The sequence below is a fragment of the Eleutherodactylus coqui genome, chromosome 13 (assembly GCF_035609145.1).
Source record: "Eleutherodactylus coqui strain aEleCoq1 chromosome 13, aEleCoq1.hap1, whole genome shotgun sequence".
Lineage (NCBI taxonomy): Eukaryota > Metazoa > Chordata > Amphibia > Anura > Eleutherodactylidae > Eleutherodactylus > Eleutherodactylus coqui.
The window spans coordinates 111,845,743-111,862,592 of NC_089849.1; the positions used below are offsets into that span (position 1 = coordinate 111,845,743).

At 49.5% G+C, this 16,850-nt stretch overlaps 1 long non-coding RNA gene across 1 annotated transcript in view; it reads right to left on the reverse strand.

Annotated features, from left to right (window-relative positions):
* Positions 1-2,476, reverse strand: part of LOC136588517 (uncharacterized) — a 278,877-nt gene extending 276,401 nt beyond the window's left edge. Inside the window, exon 1 of the long non-coding RNA XR_010787585.1 lies at positions 2,357-2,476. This is a non-coding gene — a long non-coding RNA (uncharacterized lncRNA). The remainder of the gene's footprint in view (positions 1-2,356) is intronic.
* Positions 2,477-16,850: the final 14,374 nt, after the last annotated feature.

Below are 16,850 nucleotides of genomic sequence, written 5' to 3' on the forward strand. Positions count from 1 at the left end.
TGCACACGACCGGGTCGGATTCTGCATGCGTGAGCCCGCGGCGGAATCTAACCCTGTGCCCCGCTGGCATCCGCGCGTAGCTGTAATTTCTTTCCTGTACTGCTTATGGTCCACAAGGCGAGCCGTCGGACCCGCGCAGTACAGTTTTTTTCTTTTAATCACTGACTTTCCAGCGCCGTCGCTAGGAGATGACGCGGGTGCCTGCGACTTTTCCGCAATGTCAGGGCGGCGGGTTGCACGGCTTACATTGAGTCCAATGGGGGCCATCTGGGCAGAATCTGCACTAAAATACAGCATGCCGTAATTTGTCCTCCGTGAGCGGAAAACCGCAATTGCTTTCTGCTCATGCAGAGGAAAAAACTCTTTTCCATAGCATGCTATGGGCGGTACATGCTGCAGAATCCGTAGGCGGATGCCTGCTCCATATTCCACAATGCAGATCCAGCCGTGTGCAGCCGGCCTTAGGCTAATTTCACATGAGTGAGTCTGATATTGGGTCATGAAACTATGCCCCATATCACACCCGCCAACGTGTGCTGTGCCCATGGACGTGAGGGGTTGTTGTGTTACAACCAGCTAGCATCACATCATCATATTCTCGTGTGATGCAGAGAAAAACCAAAACATCGCTCCTGTGTATCAAAACAATGGGGTTCATATGCATGTGCGATTTGTGCATCCTGCAACGCATGAATCTCGCACAATTTTTGCGGCCGTGTGAAAGCAGCCTAAGACATTACCAACAGATTGTTACGTAGTCAAGGAAAGGTGTCATAATGAGAAGGCTTACGCCAAGGGGCTAGATCATGTTTGTAAATTAGCACGGTTTAGGTATAGGTACGGGTACAGATGGAGGGGGGGCCCAGCTGAACTTTTGCACCCGGGCCCCTTAGCCTTTAGGTACGCCCCTGGTCGCCAATAATCTGACGCTGTTTAGCAGCAACGTACCGGGCACAAGGATGACGACATTAAGTGTCAGCTGCTGGAGGAAGAACAGAGGGAAACCGAGTGCTGAAATGGGGATTCTTGGCTCTTTTTTCTAATATTGGTCTGAGAGGAGCAACAGAGGGGCCTTCCGTCAGAATTCTTCTTGCAGATGCTACACACAACATGAGCAATTAGATATTCAGTAATATTCAGAGGTATATTATCTACTAGCAGAGGTGTAAGGATGATCCTACGACCCAATGCAAACTCTGTAACACTTACCATGTGCCAGTTATAGAAGAATGGGTGTAGCTGCTACTTCGGCACCCCCTATGGTTACGCCTTTGCCCACAAGCTTAATTAGAATCAGAAGGTATATAGTGAGATCTTACTTTCAACTGGCTTGGATTCTTTATAATGACAGTACTTTATTGATGAGGTTTACTTTTTTTTAAAGAGTCTTCAGTAGGGTACACTAATAGCAATAGATTTGTCTTCATATAACTAACAGGCAATGGACCTCAGTTACTATTGAGTCTAGACAGGTTGGAGGGAAACTATAAAAACTGGACATTTAGCAAAAGAGAATAACTGTCAAAGCAGGTAGGATAATGTGACAACCTGCAACAGAAAGCTAGTTAAGTCAACTAGTGGTTTAGATCCGGAGTGATCTCAATAGAGCTAGGTATTATCTACACCTTGAAAGCCCCATTCAGATTTCAGAGCAGCTCATTCAGATGAGCTCAATGAGAATAAGGCCCAGTACCGACCCCTGTGGTACCTCCCTAGTAACCGTGACTGCTCCAATACTGCCCCCTGTGGTACCCCACTAGTAATGGTGATCGCTCAAATACTGCCCTCTGTGGTACCCCACTAGTAACGGTGAACACTCCAATACTGCCCCCTGTGGTACCCCGCTAGTAACAGGGACCCTTCCAGTACTGACCCCTGTGGTACCCCACTAGTAACGGTGACCACTCCAATACTGCCCCCTATGGTACCCCACTAGTAACAGTGACCCTTCCAGTACTGACCCCTGTGGTACCCCACTAGTAATAGTGACCCCTCCAGTACTGCCCCCTGTAGTACAACAGTGACCCTTCCTGTACTGCTCCCTGTTGTACCCCACTAGTAACAGTGACCCTTCCAGTTCTGACCCCTGTGGTTTTCCACTAGTGACCCTCTTCAATACTGCCCCCTGTGATTTTCCACTAGTAATGGTGACCCCCTCCAATACTGCCCCATGTGGTTTTCCACTAGTTATGGTGACCCCCTCCAATACTGCCCCCTGTGGTACCCCACTAGTAATGGTAACCCAATCAGAGTATATACCATTAATAACCCCCTTCTGCTTTCTATCACTGACCAGTTACTTACCCACTTACAAACATTCTCGCCCAGACCAAGCATTCTCATTTTATATACCAACCTTTTATGCGGCACAGTATCCAACGCTTTGGAAAAGTCCAGATATACAAGATCCAGTGACTCCCCCGGTTCAGTCCAGAACTTATCTCCTTGTAGGAGCTGGTCAGGTTGGTTTGACCGGGGCGATCCCTCATAAACCAACTGATATGGAGTTACACAACTATTTTCCTTGAGCTTCTCCAGGGTGGCGTCTCTTAGAAACCCTTCAAACATTTTACCCACAATAGAAGTAAGATTTACTGGCCTGTAGGTTCCAGGGTCACTTTTTGTATGGTCTACCAGTGCATTCATTACCAACTCCATAGTAAAAAATAAATATTACTTTCCAGTAAGTGTTTACATACAGCTTGGCAATGAAAGCTGAACATTATCAGATTTGGGAAAGTTACTTGAGCCGACATCACTCTGCAATTTTGAGCCATTTACAATATTTAATTAAAAGTAAAGTCCTTGCAGCTGTAGGCTGTTGGGAACCCATCACTACTGGTTTTGCGTAATAAGAAGAATTGTTATTTTGTACCAAGTGAAGGCTAATTGAAAGTCCACGCACGATACAGTGTAATACATTCTGCATGGAAATGTCACTAGTAATTTAATAGCACTGTGCCGATCATAAGTGCCCATGAGTCATTTTTGATCCCTTGTCATCTGGGTAGAGCGCTCATTCTTCAAGGCTTAGCTTAGGATTCTGTGGCTAGCGGCGGCCACATCTACGTAGCCCGGTTGCATGCATGTGCTCATTATATTGGAAGGTTAGCCACATAAGTGGGGTAGGCATGATGTTAGCTTGGGCTAGAAGCCATTGTGGTCTGGCCGGGGCTACTTGCCAATTTTAACTAGCTGCTGGAGGCTGAATTACAACACGAAAGCCTGCTCTACCTTCATGGAAGGTCTGATGTGGCCGTCGTTAGATGTTCCAGTGCTTTTATAAATAAACCACAGGGAAATTATCCTCAAAAGGATGGAAGGTAAGTTACCGGGAAACAAAAAGGTTCCTACTGTTAAAAGAATTAACTGCGTCCTGACTGAAGGACAGCAGGCGATACTGTTATGCCAAAATGCCTCGTCTCAGTCAGAGGAAATATGTTACATACAGTATATACTATAATGGCTGGCCAGCCTTCATTCACTCCTCATCAAAGGGTGTAGCCATAGATTTATGGGTAACCACTAGCAGAGTCTGACAGTCGGTCATTATCAGACTATTGTGTGCAAGAGATATGCAAGTAGTGTGACATTCACAGGTCAATAGAGATATACTACACACATGTCCCCAAAAATATACTCCACATGTGTCCCCAGAAATATACTCCACACATGTCTCCAGAGATATACTGTGCACCATACATGTCCCCAGAGAAATACTACACACATGTGTCCCCAGAGATATACTACACACCAGAGGGGTAACTTGAAGCTCCTGGGCCCCAATGCAAAGCTTATAACAGGGCCCCCAAGTATAATGCTTTATTCATAGTACTGGGCTCCCTATTAGGAGAAGAGGAGGCTTATGGGCCCCCTAAGGCTCCTGGGCCCGAGTGCAACCGCATCCTCTGCATCCCTTATAGTTACGCTACTGCTACACATACATGTCCCCAGACATGTAGTGTGTCACCCATGTGTCCCCAGAGATGTAGTGTGTCACCCATGTGTCCCCAGACATGTAGTGTGTCACCCATGTGTCCCCAGCCATGTAGTGTGTCACCCCTGTGTCCCCAGACATGTAGTGTGTCACCCATGTGTCCCCAAAGATGTAGTGTGTCACCCACGTGTCCCCAGAGCTGTAGTGTGTCACCCATGTGTCCCCAGAGATGTAGTGTGTCACCCATGTGTCCCCAGAGATGTAGTGTGTCACCCATGTGTCCCCAGAGATGTAGTGTGTCACTCATGTGTCCCCAGAGATGTAGTGTGTCACCCATGTGTCCCCAGAGATGTAGTGTGTCACACACGTGTCCCCAGAGATATAATGTGTCACCCATGTGTTCCCAGAGATGTAGTGTGTCACCCATGTGTCCCCAGAGATATAATGTGTCACCCATGTGTCCCCAGAGATATAATGTGTCACCCATGTGGTCCCAGAGATGTAGTGTGTCACTCATGTGTCCCCAGAGATGTAGTGTGTCACTCATGTGTCCCCAGAGATGTAGTGTGTCACCCACGTGTCCCCAGAGATGTAATGTGTCACCTATGTGACCCCAGAGATATAATGTGTCACCCATGTGACCCCAGAGATATGTTTCACCGATGTGTTCCCAGAGATGTAGTGTGTCACCCATGTGTCTCCAGAGATGTAATGTGTCACCTATGTAACCCCCGAGAAATAATGTGTCACCCATACAGTATGTCCCCAGAGATGTAGTGTGTCACCCATATGTCCCCAGAGATGTAGTGTGTCACCCATGTGTCCCCAGAGATGTAGAGTGTCATCCATGTGTTCTCAGAGAAGTAGTGGGTCACCTATGTGTTCTCAGAGAAGTAGTGTGTCACCCATGTGTCCCCAGACATGTAGTGTGTCACCCATGTGTCCCCAGACATGTAGTGTGTCACCCATGTGTCCCCAGACATGTAGTGTGTCACCCATGTGTCCCCAGAGATGTAGTGTGTCACCCATGTGTTCTCAGAGAAGTAGTGTGTCACCTATGTGACCCCAGAGATGTAGTGTGTCACCTATGTGACCCCAGAGATGTAGTGTGTCACCTATGTGTCCCCAGAGATGTAGTGTGTCCCCCATGTGTCCCCAGAGATGTAGTGTGTCACCCATGTGTTCTCAGAGAAGTAGTGTGTCACATATGTGACCCCAGAGATAGTGTGTCACCTTTGTGTCCCCAGACACTTATTGTGTCACCCATGTGACCCTAGAGATATAATGCATCACCCATGTGTCCCCAGACATGCAGTGTGTCACCCATGTGTCCCCAGACATGTAGTGTGTCACCCATGTGTCCCCAGACATGTAGTGTGTCATTCATGTGTTCTCAGAGCTGTAGTGTCACTCATGTGTCCCCAGAGATGTAGTGTGTCATCCATGTGACCCCAGAGATGTAGTGTGTCACCCATATGTCCCCAAACATGTAGTGTGTCACCTATGTGACCCCAGAGATGTAGTGTGTCACCCATGTGTCCCCAGAGATGTAGTGTCACCCATATGTCCCCAGAGATGTAGTGTGTCACCCATATGTCCCCAGACATGTAGTGTGTCACCTATGTGACCCCAGAGATGTAGTGTGTCACCCATGTGTCCCCAGAGATGTAGTGTCACCCATATGTCCCCAGAGATGTAGTGTGTCACCCATATGTCCCCAGACATGTAGTGTGTCACCTAAGTGACCCCAGAGATGTAGTGTGTCACCCATGTGTCCCCAGAGATGTAGTGTGTCACCCATGTGTCCCCAGAGATGTAGTGTGTCACCCATGTGTCCCCAGAGATGTAGTGTGTCACCCATATGTCCCCAGAGATGTAGTGTGTCACCCATGTGTCCCCAGAGATGTAGTGTATCACCAATGTGTCCCCAGAGATATTCACACATTATGTACCTCTGTCTTCATTCCTCTAGTATTGAGCACCCCACCATATTGCTGCCTTTGTTCGAGAAACTATTAATACATGGTAAACAATATCTGTCCTTTGCTTGGTCTGGCTATGATGTCCCTGTTAGCCCATCCCTGATTCCAGCCATCCTACAAATTACGCGGCTTATTTAGAACAAAGATTGCGATGGCCGTTCATTGTGTTGACAGACAGCATACAAGTTCATCTCCACAAACGGGCCCCAGGAACCTGATCTAGAGTCTGACCTTTTGGATTCCCTGTTTATTTCTGCTTTTCCTCCTACGGAAGCCCCAAAAGAATGCTAATATTAACACCTGCCTCACTGCAAGACATTGCCTGCCATATCATTGACCTAATGGTGTTACATACGAAAGGGTTATACTGTCAAGGGCTAAATGCAATGCTTAAAGAGGGCTCATTCATTCACTAAAATATCTCCCATTAGAGTTAATTGTCATATAGGATTTCAATTGCCATATTTCCACAGCAGCTTGTTATTAGTCATCACTTTGCATATGACAAATGCATAGATACAGCCCCACAGTGTACATAGCGCCACCCATAAAAAGCCAGTGCTATCAATATAGATTACATTAACATAGCATATAAGGCCGTAAAAAGACATCTGTCCATTCAGTTCAGTCTATGTTCCCCAATGTTGATCCAGAGGAATTAAAAAAACAAAACAATGAGGCGGAAGCCAAACATTTCAATTAAGTGTACTACTAGAGATGAGCGAACGTACTCGTCCGAGCTTGATATTCGTGCGAATATTAGGGTGTTCGGGATGCTCGTTACTTGTAACGAGTACCACGCGGTGTTCCGGTTACTTTCAGTTTCCTCTCTGAGACGTTAGCGCGCTTTTCTGGCCAATTGAAAGACAGGGAAGGCATTACAACTTCCCCCTGTGACGTTCAAGCCCTATACCACCCCCCTGCAGTGAGTGGCTGGGGAGATCAGGTGTCACCCGAGTATATAAATCGGCCCCTCCCGCGGCTCGCCACAGATGCCTTGTGACTTAGCTGAGGGAAAGTACTATCGTGCTGGAGCTGCTGTAGGGAGAGCGTTAGGAGTTAGTGTAGGTTTCAAGAACCCCAACGGCCCTTCTTAGGGCCACATCTACTAGTGTGCAGTACTGTGTTAGCACAGTATTTTTAATTTTTTTTTCCAAAATTGGATCTGCAGAGCATTGCGCCCTGCAATAGGGACAGAAGTGGGGGTTAGGCAGGGAGAGTGTTAGGAGTTAGTGTAGGCTTCAAGAACCCCAACGGTCCTTTCTAGGGCCACATCTATCCGTGTGCAGTACTGTCCAGGCTGCTGTTAGCAGTGTTGCATTTTTTTTTTTTTCTCAAAACCGGCTGTGCAGAGCATTGCACCCGGCATTAATACTACAGGGATAGAATTGTGTAGGCAGGGCCAGAAGACATACATTATTCATTGAATACACGCAGTGTGGGTGTTCCTTGTAAAAAGCAGGGAAAAAATTATATTTGGCCTGCCTCTGACAGTACTCAAGGCTCTGTGTACGTGTGTGCTGTGCGCTGAACGTTCAGAAAAAATCAGACGCAGTCAGCTACGTTTTACCGCAGGCGTGCGGCAATTTTTTTCCTGCATGGGAAATCCCTGATCTGCTGTAGGTAGCGAATTACTTATTCTGGGACAAATTGGCAGGGCCACAACACAGTTATTAAACTTAGTATTCATTGAATACACGCAGTGTGGGTGTTCCTTGTAAAAAGCAGGGAAAAAATGCTATTTGGCCTGCCTCTTACAGTACTCAGGGCTCTGTGTACGTGTGTGCTGTGCACTGAACGTTCAGAAAAAATCAGACGCAGTCAGCTACGTTTTACCGCAGGCGTGCGGCAATTTTTTTCCTGCATGGGAAATCCCTGATCTGCTGTAGGTAGCGAATTACTTTGCATCACTGCAGTTCTGGGACAAATTGGCAGGGCCACAACACAGTTATTAAACTTAGTATTCATTGAATACACGCAGTGTGGGTGCTCCTTGTAAAAAGCAGGGAAAAAATTCTATTTGGCCTGCAGGCTTGCGCCAATTTATTTCCTGGCTGTGAAATCACTGGTAATACAGCATGCTGAGGGGTAGGGGTAGGGGTAGGGCTAGAGGACGTGGACGCGGCCGAGGACGCGTAGGCCCAAGTGAGGGTGTGGGCACAGGCCGAGCTCCTGATCCAGGTGTGTCGCAGCCGACTGCTGCGCGATTAGGAGAGAGGCACGTTTCTGGCGTCCCCACATTCATCGCACAATTAATGGGTCCACGCGGGAGACCTTTATTAGAAAATGAGCAGTGTGAGCAGGTCCTGTCCTGGATGGCAGAAAGTGCTTCCAGCAAGCTATCATCCACCCAGAGTTCTGCGCCGTCCAGTGCTGCAAATCCGAATCCTCCGTCTGCTGCTCCTCCTTCCTCCCAGCCTCCTCACTCCACTACAATGACACATGCTCAGGAGCGGGAAGACTCTCGGGAACTGTTCTCGGGCCCCTGCTCAGATTGGGCAGCAGTGGTTCCTCTCCCACCAGAGGAGTTTATCGTCACTGATGCCCAACCATTGGAAAGTTCCCGGGGTCCGGGGGATGAGGCTGGGGACTTCTGCCAACTGTCTCAAGACCTTTCAGTGGGTGAGGAGGACGATGACGATGAGACACAGTTGTCTTGCAGTGAGGTAGTAGTAAGGGCAGTAAGTGCGAGGGAGGAGCGCACAGAGGATTCTGAGGAAGAGCAGCTGGACGATGAGGTGACTGACCCCACCTGGTGTGCAACGCCTACTCAGGACAGGTCTTCAGAGGGGGAGGCAGCAGCAGGGCAGGTTGCAAGAGGCAGTGCGGTGTCCAGGGGTAGAGGCAGGGCCAGACTGAATAATCCACCAACTGTTTCCCAAAGCGCCCCCTCGCGCCATGCCACCCTGCAGAGGCCGAGGTGCTCAAAGGTCTGGCAGTTTTTCACAGAGACGCCTGAGGACCGACAAACAGTGGTGTGCAACCTTTGTCGCGCCAAGATCAGCCGGGGAGCCACCACCAACAGCCTCACCACCACCAGCATGCGCAGACATATGATGGCCAAGCACCCCACAAGGTGGGACGAAGGCCGTTCACCGCCTCCGGTTTGCACCGCTGCCTCTTCCCCTGTGCCCCAACCTGCCACTGAGATACAACCCCCCTCTCAGGACACAGGCACAACCGTCTCATGGCCTGCACCCACACCCTCACCTCCGCTGTCCTCGGCCCCATCCACCAATGTCTCGCACCGCACAGTCCAGCCGTCGCTAGCGCAAGTGTTGGAGCGCAAGCGCAAGTACGCCGCCACGCACCCGCACGCTCAATCGTTAACCTTCCACATCGCCAAATTTATCAGCCTTGAGATGCTGCCGTATAGGGTTGTGGAAACGGAGGCTTGCAAAGCTATGATGGCAGCGGCGGCCCCGCGCTACTCAGTTCCCAGTCGCCACTACTTTTCCCGATGTGCCGTCCCAGCCCTGCACGACCACGTCTCCGGCAACATTGTACGCGCCCTCACCAATGCGGTTAGTGGCAAGGTCCACTTAACTACGGACACGTGGACAAGCACAGTCGGGCAGGGCCACTACATCTCCCTGACGGCACATTGGGTGAATTTAGTGGAGGCTGGGACAGAGTCAGAGCCTGGGACCGCTCACGTCCTACCCACCCCCAGAATTGCGGGCCCCAGCTCGGTGCTGGTATGTTCGGCGGTGTATGCTTCGTCCACTAAAGCACCCTCCTCCTCCTCCTCAACCTCTGTCTCGCAATCTAGATGTGTCAGCAGCAGCAGGACGTCGCCAGCAGTCGGTGTCGCGTGGCGTGGCAGCACAGCGGTGGGCAAGCGTCAGCAGGCCGTGCTGAAGCTACTCAGCTTAGGAGATAGGAGGCACACGGCCCACGAACTGCTGCAGGGTCTGACAGAGCAGACCGACCGTTGGCTTGCGCCGCTGGACCTCCAACCGGGCATGGTCGTGTGTGACAACGGCCGTAACCTGGTGGCGGCTCTGCAGCTCGGCAGCCTCACGCACGTCCCATGCCTGGCCCATGTCTTTAATTTGGTGGTTCAGCGCTTTCTGAAAAGCTACCCACGCTTGTCAGACCTGCTCGTAAAGGTGCGCCGGCTCTGCGCACATTTCCGCAAGTCCCACACGGACGCTGCCACCCTGCGCACCCTGCAACATCGCTTTAATCTGCCAGTGCACCGACTGCTGTGCGACGTGCCCACACGGTGGAACTCTACGCTCCACATGTTGGCCAGGCTCTATGAGCAGCGTAGAGCTATCGGAATACCAACTCCAACATCGGCGGCGCAGTGGGAGTCAGCCTCCTCAATTCTTTTCAGAAGAGTGGGCCTGGTTGGCAGACATCTGCCAGGTCCTTGGAAACTTTGAGCAGTCTACCCAGGTGGTGAGCGGCGATGCTGCAATCATTAGCATCACCATTCCTCTGCTATGCATCTTGAGAAGTTCCCTGCAAACCATAAAGGCAGCCGCTTTGCGCTCGGAAACGGAGGCGGGGGAAGACAGTATGTCGCTGGATAGTCAGAGCACCCTCCTGTCTATATCTCAGCGCATTCAGGAGGAGGAGGAGGAGGAGCATGAGGAGGATGAGGAGTAGGGGGAAGAGACAGCTTGGCCCACTGCTGACGGTGCCCCTGCTGCTTGCCTGTCATCCTTTCAGCGTGTAGGGCCTGAGGAGGATGAGGAGGAGGAGGAGGAGGAGGAGGAGGAGGAGGATCCTGAAAGTGATCTTCCTAGTGAAGACAGCCATGTGTTGCGTACGGGTACCCTGGCACACATGGCTGACTTCATGTTAGGATGCCTTTCTCGTGACCCTCGCGTTGCACGCATTCTGGCCACTACGGATTACTGGGTGTACACACTGCTCGACCCACGCTATAAGGAGAACCTTCCCCGTCTCATTCCCGAAGAGGAAAGGGGTTCGAGAGTGTTGCTATACCACAGGACCCTGGCGGACAAGCTGATGGTAAAATTCCCATCCGACAGCGCTAGTGGCAGAAGGCGCAGTTCCAAGGGCTAGGTAGCAGGGGAGGTGCGGAGATCGAGCAGCATGTACAGCCCAGGCAGTGCAACAGTCTTTAAGGGCCTGGACAGCTTTATGGCTCCCCACCAAGACTGTGTCACCGCTCCCCAGTCAAGGCTGAGTCGGCGGGAGCACTGTAAAAGGATAGTGAGGGAGTACGTAGCGGATCGCACGACCGTCCTCCGTGACGCCTCTGCCACCTACAACTACTGGGTGTCGAAGCTGGACACGTGGCCTGAACTCGCGCTGTATGCCCTGGAGGTGCTTGCTTGTCCTGCGGCTAGCGTCTTGTCGGAGAGGGTGTTTAGTGCGGCTGGGGGAATCATCACAGATAAGCGTACCCGCCTGTCAACCGACAGTGCCGACAGGCTAATACTCATCAAGATGAACAAAGCCTGGATTTCCCCAGACTTCTCTTATCCACCAGCGGACAGCGGCGATACGTAAGCAATACGTAGGCTGCACCCGCGGATGGAAGCTACGTTCTCTCTCACCATCCAAAACGGGGACATTTCTGCTTCATCAATCTGTGTCTAATATTCCTCCTCCTCCTCCTGCTCCTCCTCCTGAAACCTCACGTAATCACGCTGAACGGGCAATTTTTCTTAGGGCCACAAGGCTCACTCATCTAATTTTTCGAAACAATTTTTATATGTTTCAATGCTCTTAAAAGCGTTGAAACTTTAACTTGAACCAATTTTTCGTTAAACTGGGCTGCCTCCAGGCCTAGTTACCACTTAAGCCACATTAACCAAAGCGATTAATGGGTTTCACCTGCCATCTTGGTTGGGCATGGCCAATTTTTACTGAGGTACATTAGTACTGTTGGTACACCAATTTTTTGGGGCCCTCACCTACAGTGTAATCATAGCAATTTGTATGTTCTTCGCCTGCACTCATGGTACAGAAGTGTGTGTGGGGTTGGCCTACACTTTAGCTACATAAATGTAACTTGGGCCATGGCTATACTGCAGCTACTGAAATGGAACTAAGACTGCGCTCCCACTATACTGCTGCTTCGGAATTGTTACTGGGGCCTGTCTTGAGTGCTACTATTACTGACATGGAACGAAGACTGTGCTCCCGCTATACTGCTGCTTCGGAATTGTTACTGGGGCCTGTCTTGAGTGCTACTATTACTGACATGGAACGAAGACTGCGCTCCCGCTATACTGCTGCTTCGGAATTGTTACTGGGGCCTGTCTTGAGTGCTACTATTGCTGACATGGAACGAAGACTGCGCTCCCGCTATACTGCTGCTTCGGAATTGTTACTGGGGCCTGTCTTGAGTGCTACTATTGCTGACATGGAACGAAGACTGCGCTCCCGCTATAATGCTGCTAGTGATATGTTAGTGGGGCCTGTCCTAATGCTACGGCTGAAATGTTACGAATTCTGGGCTCTGCCTATACCGCTGCTAATGGTATGTCTCTGGGGTGTGGAAACAGAGGCTTCCCAAAGACATGATGGCGGCGAGGCCATTTCCCACCAACGCGGTTACTGTTAAGCTGCATATAACCACGGACACGTGGAGAGGACACGTAGTGCCTCAAAAACATCCCCCTCCTCCTCCAACAGGGAAAACATTCTTGGCAAATGCCTTTGCATTGGTTCGTCTGGTGCCAGTCCAAGAATTTCACCTTTACCGACACTACAAGAGAGCCCCCCCACCATCCCCCCGCCACGGCCCACTTAATCCTGGCCACATTCCGAAAACCAACAAAATAAAACCGCGCTACTAGGTCCGCAGTCACCACCACATTACCACCAACGCGGTTACTGTTAAGGTGCATATAACCACAGACACGTGGAGAGGACACGTAGTGCCTCAAAAACATCCCCCTCCTCCTCCAACAGGGAAAACATTCTTGGCAAATGCCTTTGCATTGGTTCGTCTGGTGCCAGTCCAAGAATTTCACCTTTACCGACACTACAAGAGAGCCCCCCCACCATCCCCCCGCCACGGCCCACTTAATCCTGGCCACATTCCGAAAACCAACAAAATAAAACCGCGCTACTAGGTCCGCAGTCACCACCACATTACCACCAACGCGGTTACTGTTAAGGTGCATATAACCACAGACACGTGGAGAGGACACGTAGTGCCTCAAAAACATCCCCCTCCTCCTCCAACAGGGAAAACATTCTTGGCAAATGCCTTTGCATTGGTTCGTCTGGTGCCAGTCCAAGAATTTCACCTTTACCGACACTACAAGAGAGCCCCCCCACCATCCCCCCGCCACGGCCCACTTAATCCTGGCCACATTCCGAAAACCAACAAAATAAAACCGCGCTACTAGGTCCGCAGTCACCACCACATTACCACCAACGCAGTTACTGTTAAGGTGCATATAACCACAGACACGTGGAGAGGACACGTAGTGCCTCAAAAACATCCCCCTCCTCCTCCAACAGGGAAAACATTCTTGGCAAATGCCTTTGCATTGGTTCGTCTGGTGCCAGTCCAAGAATTTCACCTTTACTGACACTACAAGAGAGCCCCCCCACCATCCCCCCGCCACGGCCCACTTAATCCTGGCCACATTCCGAAAACCAACAAAATAAAACCGCGCTACTAGGTCCGCAGTCACCACCACATTACCACCAACGCGGTTACTGTTAAGGTGCATATAACCACAGACACGTGGAGAGGACACGTAGTGCCTCAAAAACATCCCCCTCCTCCTCCAACAGGGAAAACATTCTTGGCAAATGCCTTTGCATTGGTTCGTCTGGTGCCAGTCCAAGAATTTCACCTTTACCGACACTACAAGAGAGCCCCCCCACCATCCCCCCGCCACGGCCCACTTAATCCTGGCCACATTCCGAAAACCAACAAAATAAAACCGCGGTACTAGGTCTGCAGTCACCACCACATTACCACCAACGCGGTTACTGTTAAGGTGCATATTACCACAGACACGTGGAGAGGACACGTAGTGCCTCAAAAACATCCCCCTCCTCCTCCAACAGGGAAAACATTCTTGGCAAATGCCTTTGCATTGGTTCGTCTGGTGCCAGTCCAAGAATTTCACCTTTACCGACACTACAAGAGAGCCCCCCCACCATCCCCCCGCCACGGCCCACTTAATCCTGGCCACATTCCGAAAACCAACAAAATAAAGCCGCGCTACTAGGTCCGCAGTCACCACCACATTACCACCAACGCGGTTACTGTTAAGGTACATATTACCAGTCTGACTGGGGCATGCAGACACCTTGACAGAATGAATAGTGTGTGGCACATAGGTTCCCCATTGCTATGCCCACGTGTGCAGCTCCTGATGGCGGTGGCACAGGATTCTATTTCTCATTGCTTCTGTACAGCATTGTGGGCTATCGCCCCGCCCCTTTTAAAGAGGGTCGCTGCCTAGCCGTGCCAACCCCTCTGCAGTGTGTGCCTGCGGTTCCTCCTCATGGCAGACGCACTTCTAAATAGACATGAGGGTGGTGTGGCATTAGGGCAGCTGAAGGCTGCGCAGGGACACTTTGGTGTGCGCTGTGGGGGGGGAGGGGGGCGGTTGGTCAGCATGTAACCCAGGAGAAGTGGCAGCGGAGTGTCATCCTGGCAGTGATTGTGCTTTGTTGTAGCTAGTGTGGTGCTTAGCAAAGGTATGCCATGCTAATGAGGGCTTTTCAGAAGTAAACGTTTTTGGGAGGGGGGGGGCCCACTCTTGCCGCTATTGTGGCTTAATAGTGGGACCTGTGAACTTGAGATGCAGCCCAACATGTAGCCCCTCGCCTGCCCTATCCGTTGCTGTGTCGTTCCCATCACTTTCTTGAATTGCCCAGATTTTCACACATGAAAACCTTAGCGAGCATCGGCGAAATACAAAAATGCTCGGGTCGCCCATTGACTTCAATGGGGTTCGTTACTCGAAACGAACCCTCGAGCATCGCGAAAAGTTCGTTCCGAGTAACGAGCACCCGAGCATTTTGGTGCTCGCTCATCTCTAGTGACTACCCACTACAGTTTTTTTTCACTGTGAAATTCGCAGCGTTTTTTTTCCTGCAGGGGTCTATGGAACTTGTAATATGAAAATCGCGTCCGCGCAAAATCGCAATTTACCGTGAAATCGTGATTTTGCGCGATCGCGATTTTAACATTACAAGTCCCATAGACCCCTGCAGAAAAAAAAAAACGCTACGAATTTCGCAGTGAAAAAAAACTGTAGTGGGTAGTCACCCTTAGGGTGCCTGCAATGTCACTGCGTTTTTTTCACGCGATTGTCAATGGGACTTTCTAATGTTAAAAACGCATCGCACAGAAATCGCAAGTTTCTGCTTTGCGATTTTTGTGCGATGCGTTTTTAACATTAGAAATTCCCATTGACAATCGCGTTTAAAAAACGCAGCGATATAGCAGTGTAAAAAAACCCAAGTGGAAAGGCACCCTTAAGGGGAAAATATTCCTTCCCGACTCCAATCTAACAATCGGAATAATCCCCGAATCACTCTTCTGAAGCAATCAGTGACTATAACATGTAATATCGTAATGCTCAAGAAAGACATCCAGGAGACTCTTATACTCTTTTATCGAGTTAACCATCACAGTGTCCTCAGGAAGAGAGTTCCATAGTCTTACTGCTCTTACAGTAAAGAACCTCCCTCTATGTTGGTGTAGAAACCTTTCTTTCTCTAGACGTAGAGGGCGCACCTTTGTTACACTCTCAGTCCTGGGTATAAATAGATGATGGGGGAGATCTCTGTATTGTCCCCTGATATATTTATACATAGTTATTAGAGCGCCCCCTTGTTACAGTCCTGGGTATAAACAGATGATGGGAGAGATCCCTGTATTGTCCCCTAATATATCTATACATAGTTATTAGAGCGCCCCCTTGTTATAGTCCTAGGTATAATAGATGATGGGAGAGATCTCTGTATTGTCCCTTAATATATGTATACATAGTTATTAGAGCGCCCCCTTGTTACAGTCCTGGGTATAAATAGATGATGGGAGAGATCTCTGTATTGGCCCCTGATATTCTTATAGTTATTAGAGCGCCCCCTTGTTACAGTCCTGGGTATAATAGATGATGGGAGAGATCTCTGTATTGTTCCCTGATATATCTATACATAGTTATTATAGCGCCCCCTTGTTACAGTCCTGGGTATAATAGGTGATGGGACAGATCTCTGTATTGTCCCCTGATATATTTATACATAGTTATTAGCCCCTCAGCTGGCTTTTTTCTAAACTAAATAACCCCAATGTTGATAACCTCTCTGGGTATTGTAGTCCACCCACTCCATTTATTACTTTAGTTGCCGCCTTTGTACCCACTTAAGCTCTGATATGTCCTTCTTGAGTTCCAGTTGCCAAAGAAAGAACAATGTTCTTGTCATGTTCTCCATGACCTCTTTTGATGCACCCCATTATCCCTGGTACTTTGGCAGCAGCTACCTGACACTAGTTGCTCCAGTTAAGTTTATAGTTAACTAAAATCTCCAAGTGCTTTTCAATATCTGTTTAGCAACATTACATTGTCTCTGCATTATATTGCCTCTAAAAGACTTGTATGAAATGTCGATGAACGAGTTTTAAGGTCCAGCATCTGGGAATCCCTGTCATATCTAAAATGCATTGGTCCTAATCAGAAGCTTTCATGGTGGGGTAGTGGCAACTGCATTACCACTGTCCACTGATATGGGTGAAGTGATGCAAACTTGTGAGATTTGTTTTACTTTTAGGGTCTTATCCGTTGGACCTCATCCATCTGACTTTCATGACATATCTCATTGATGCGCTGTAAGGGTCTTTTATGGGAAAACCCAAACAGTAGAACGCATAGACATGAACTGATAAAGATAGATGTTGTAGGCCTCTCTACTAGATCCTCTTTCAAGAGACCCAAATGGCCAAATAGCCATTGGTGCCACACAGT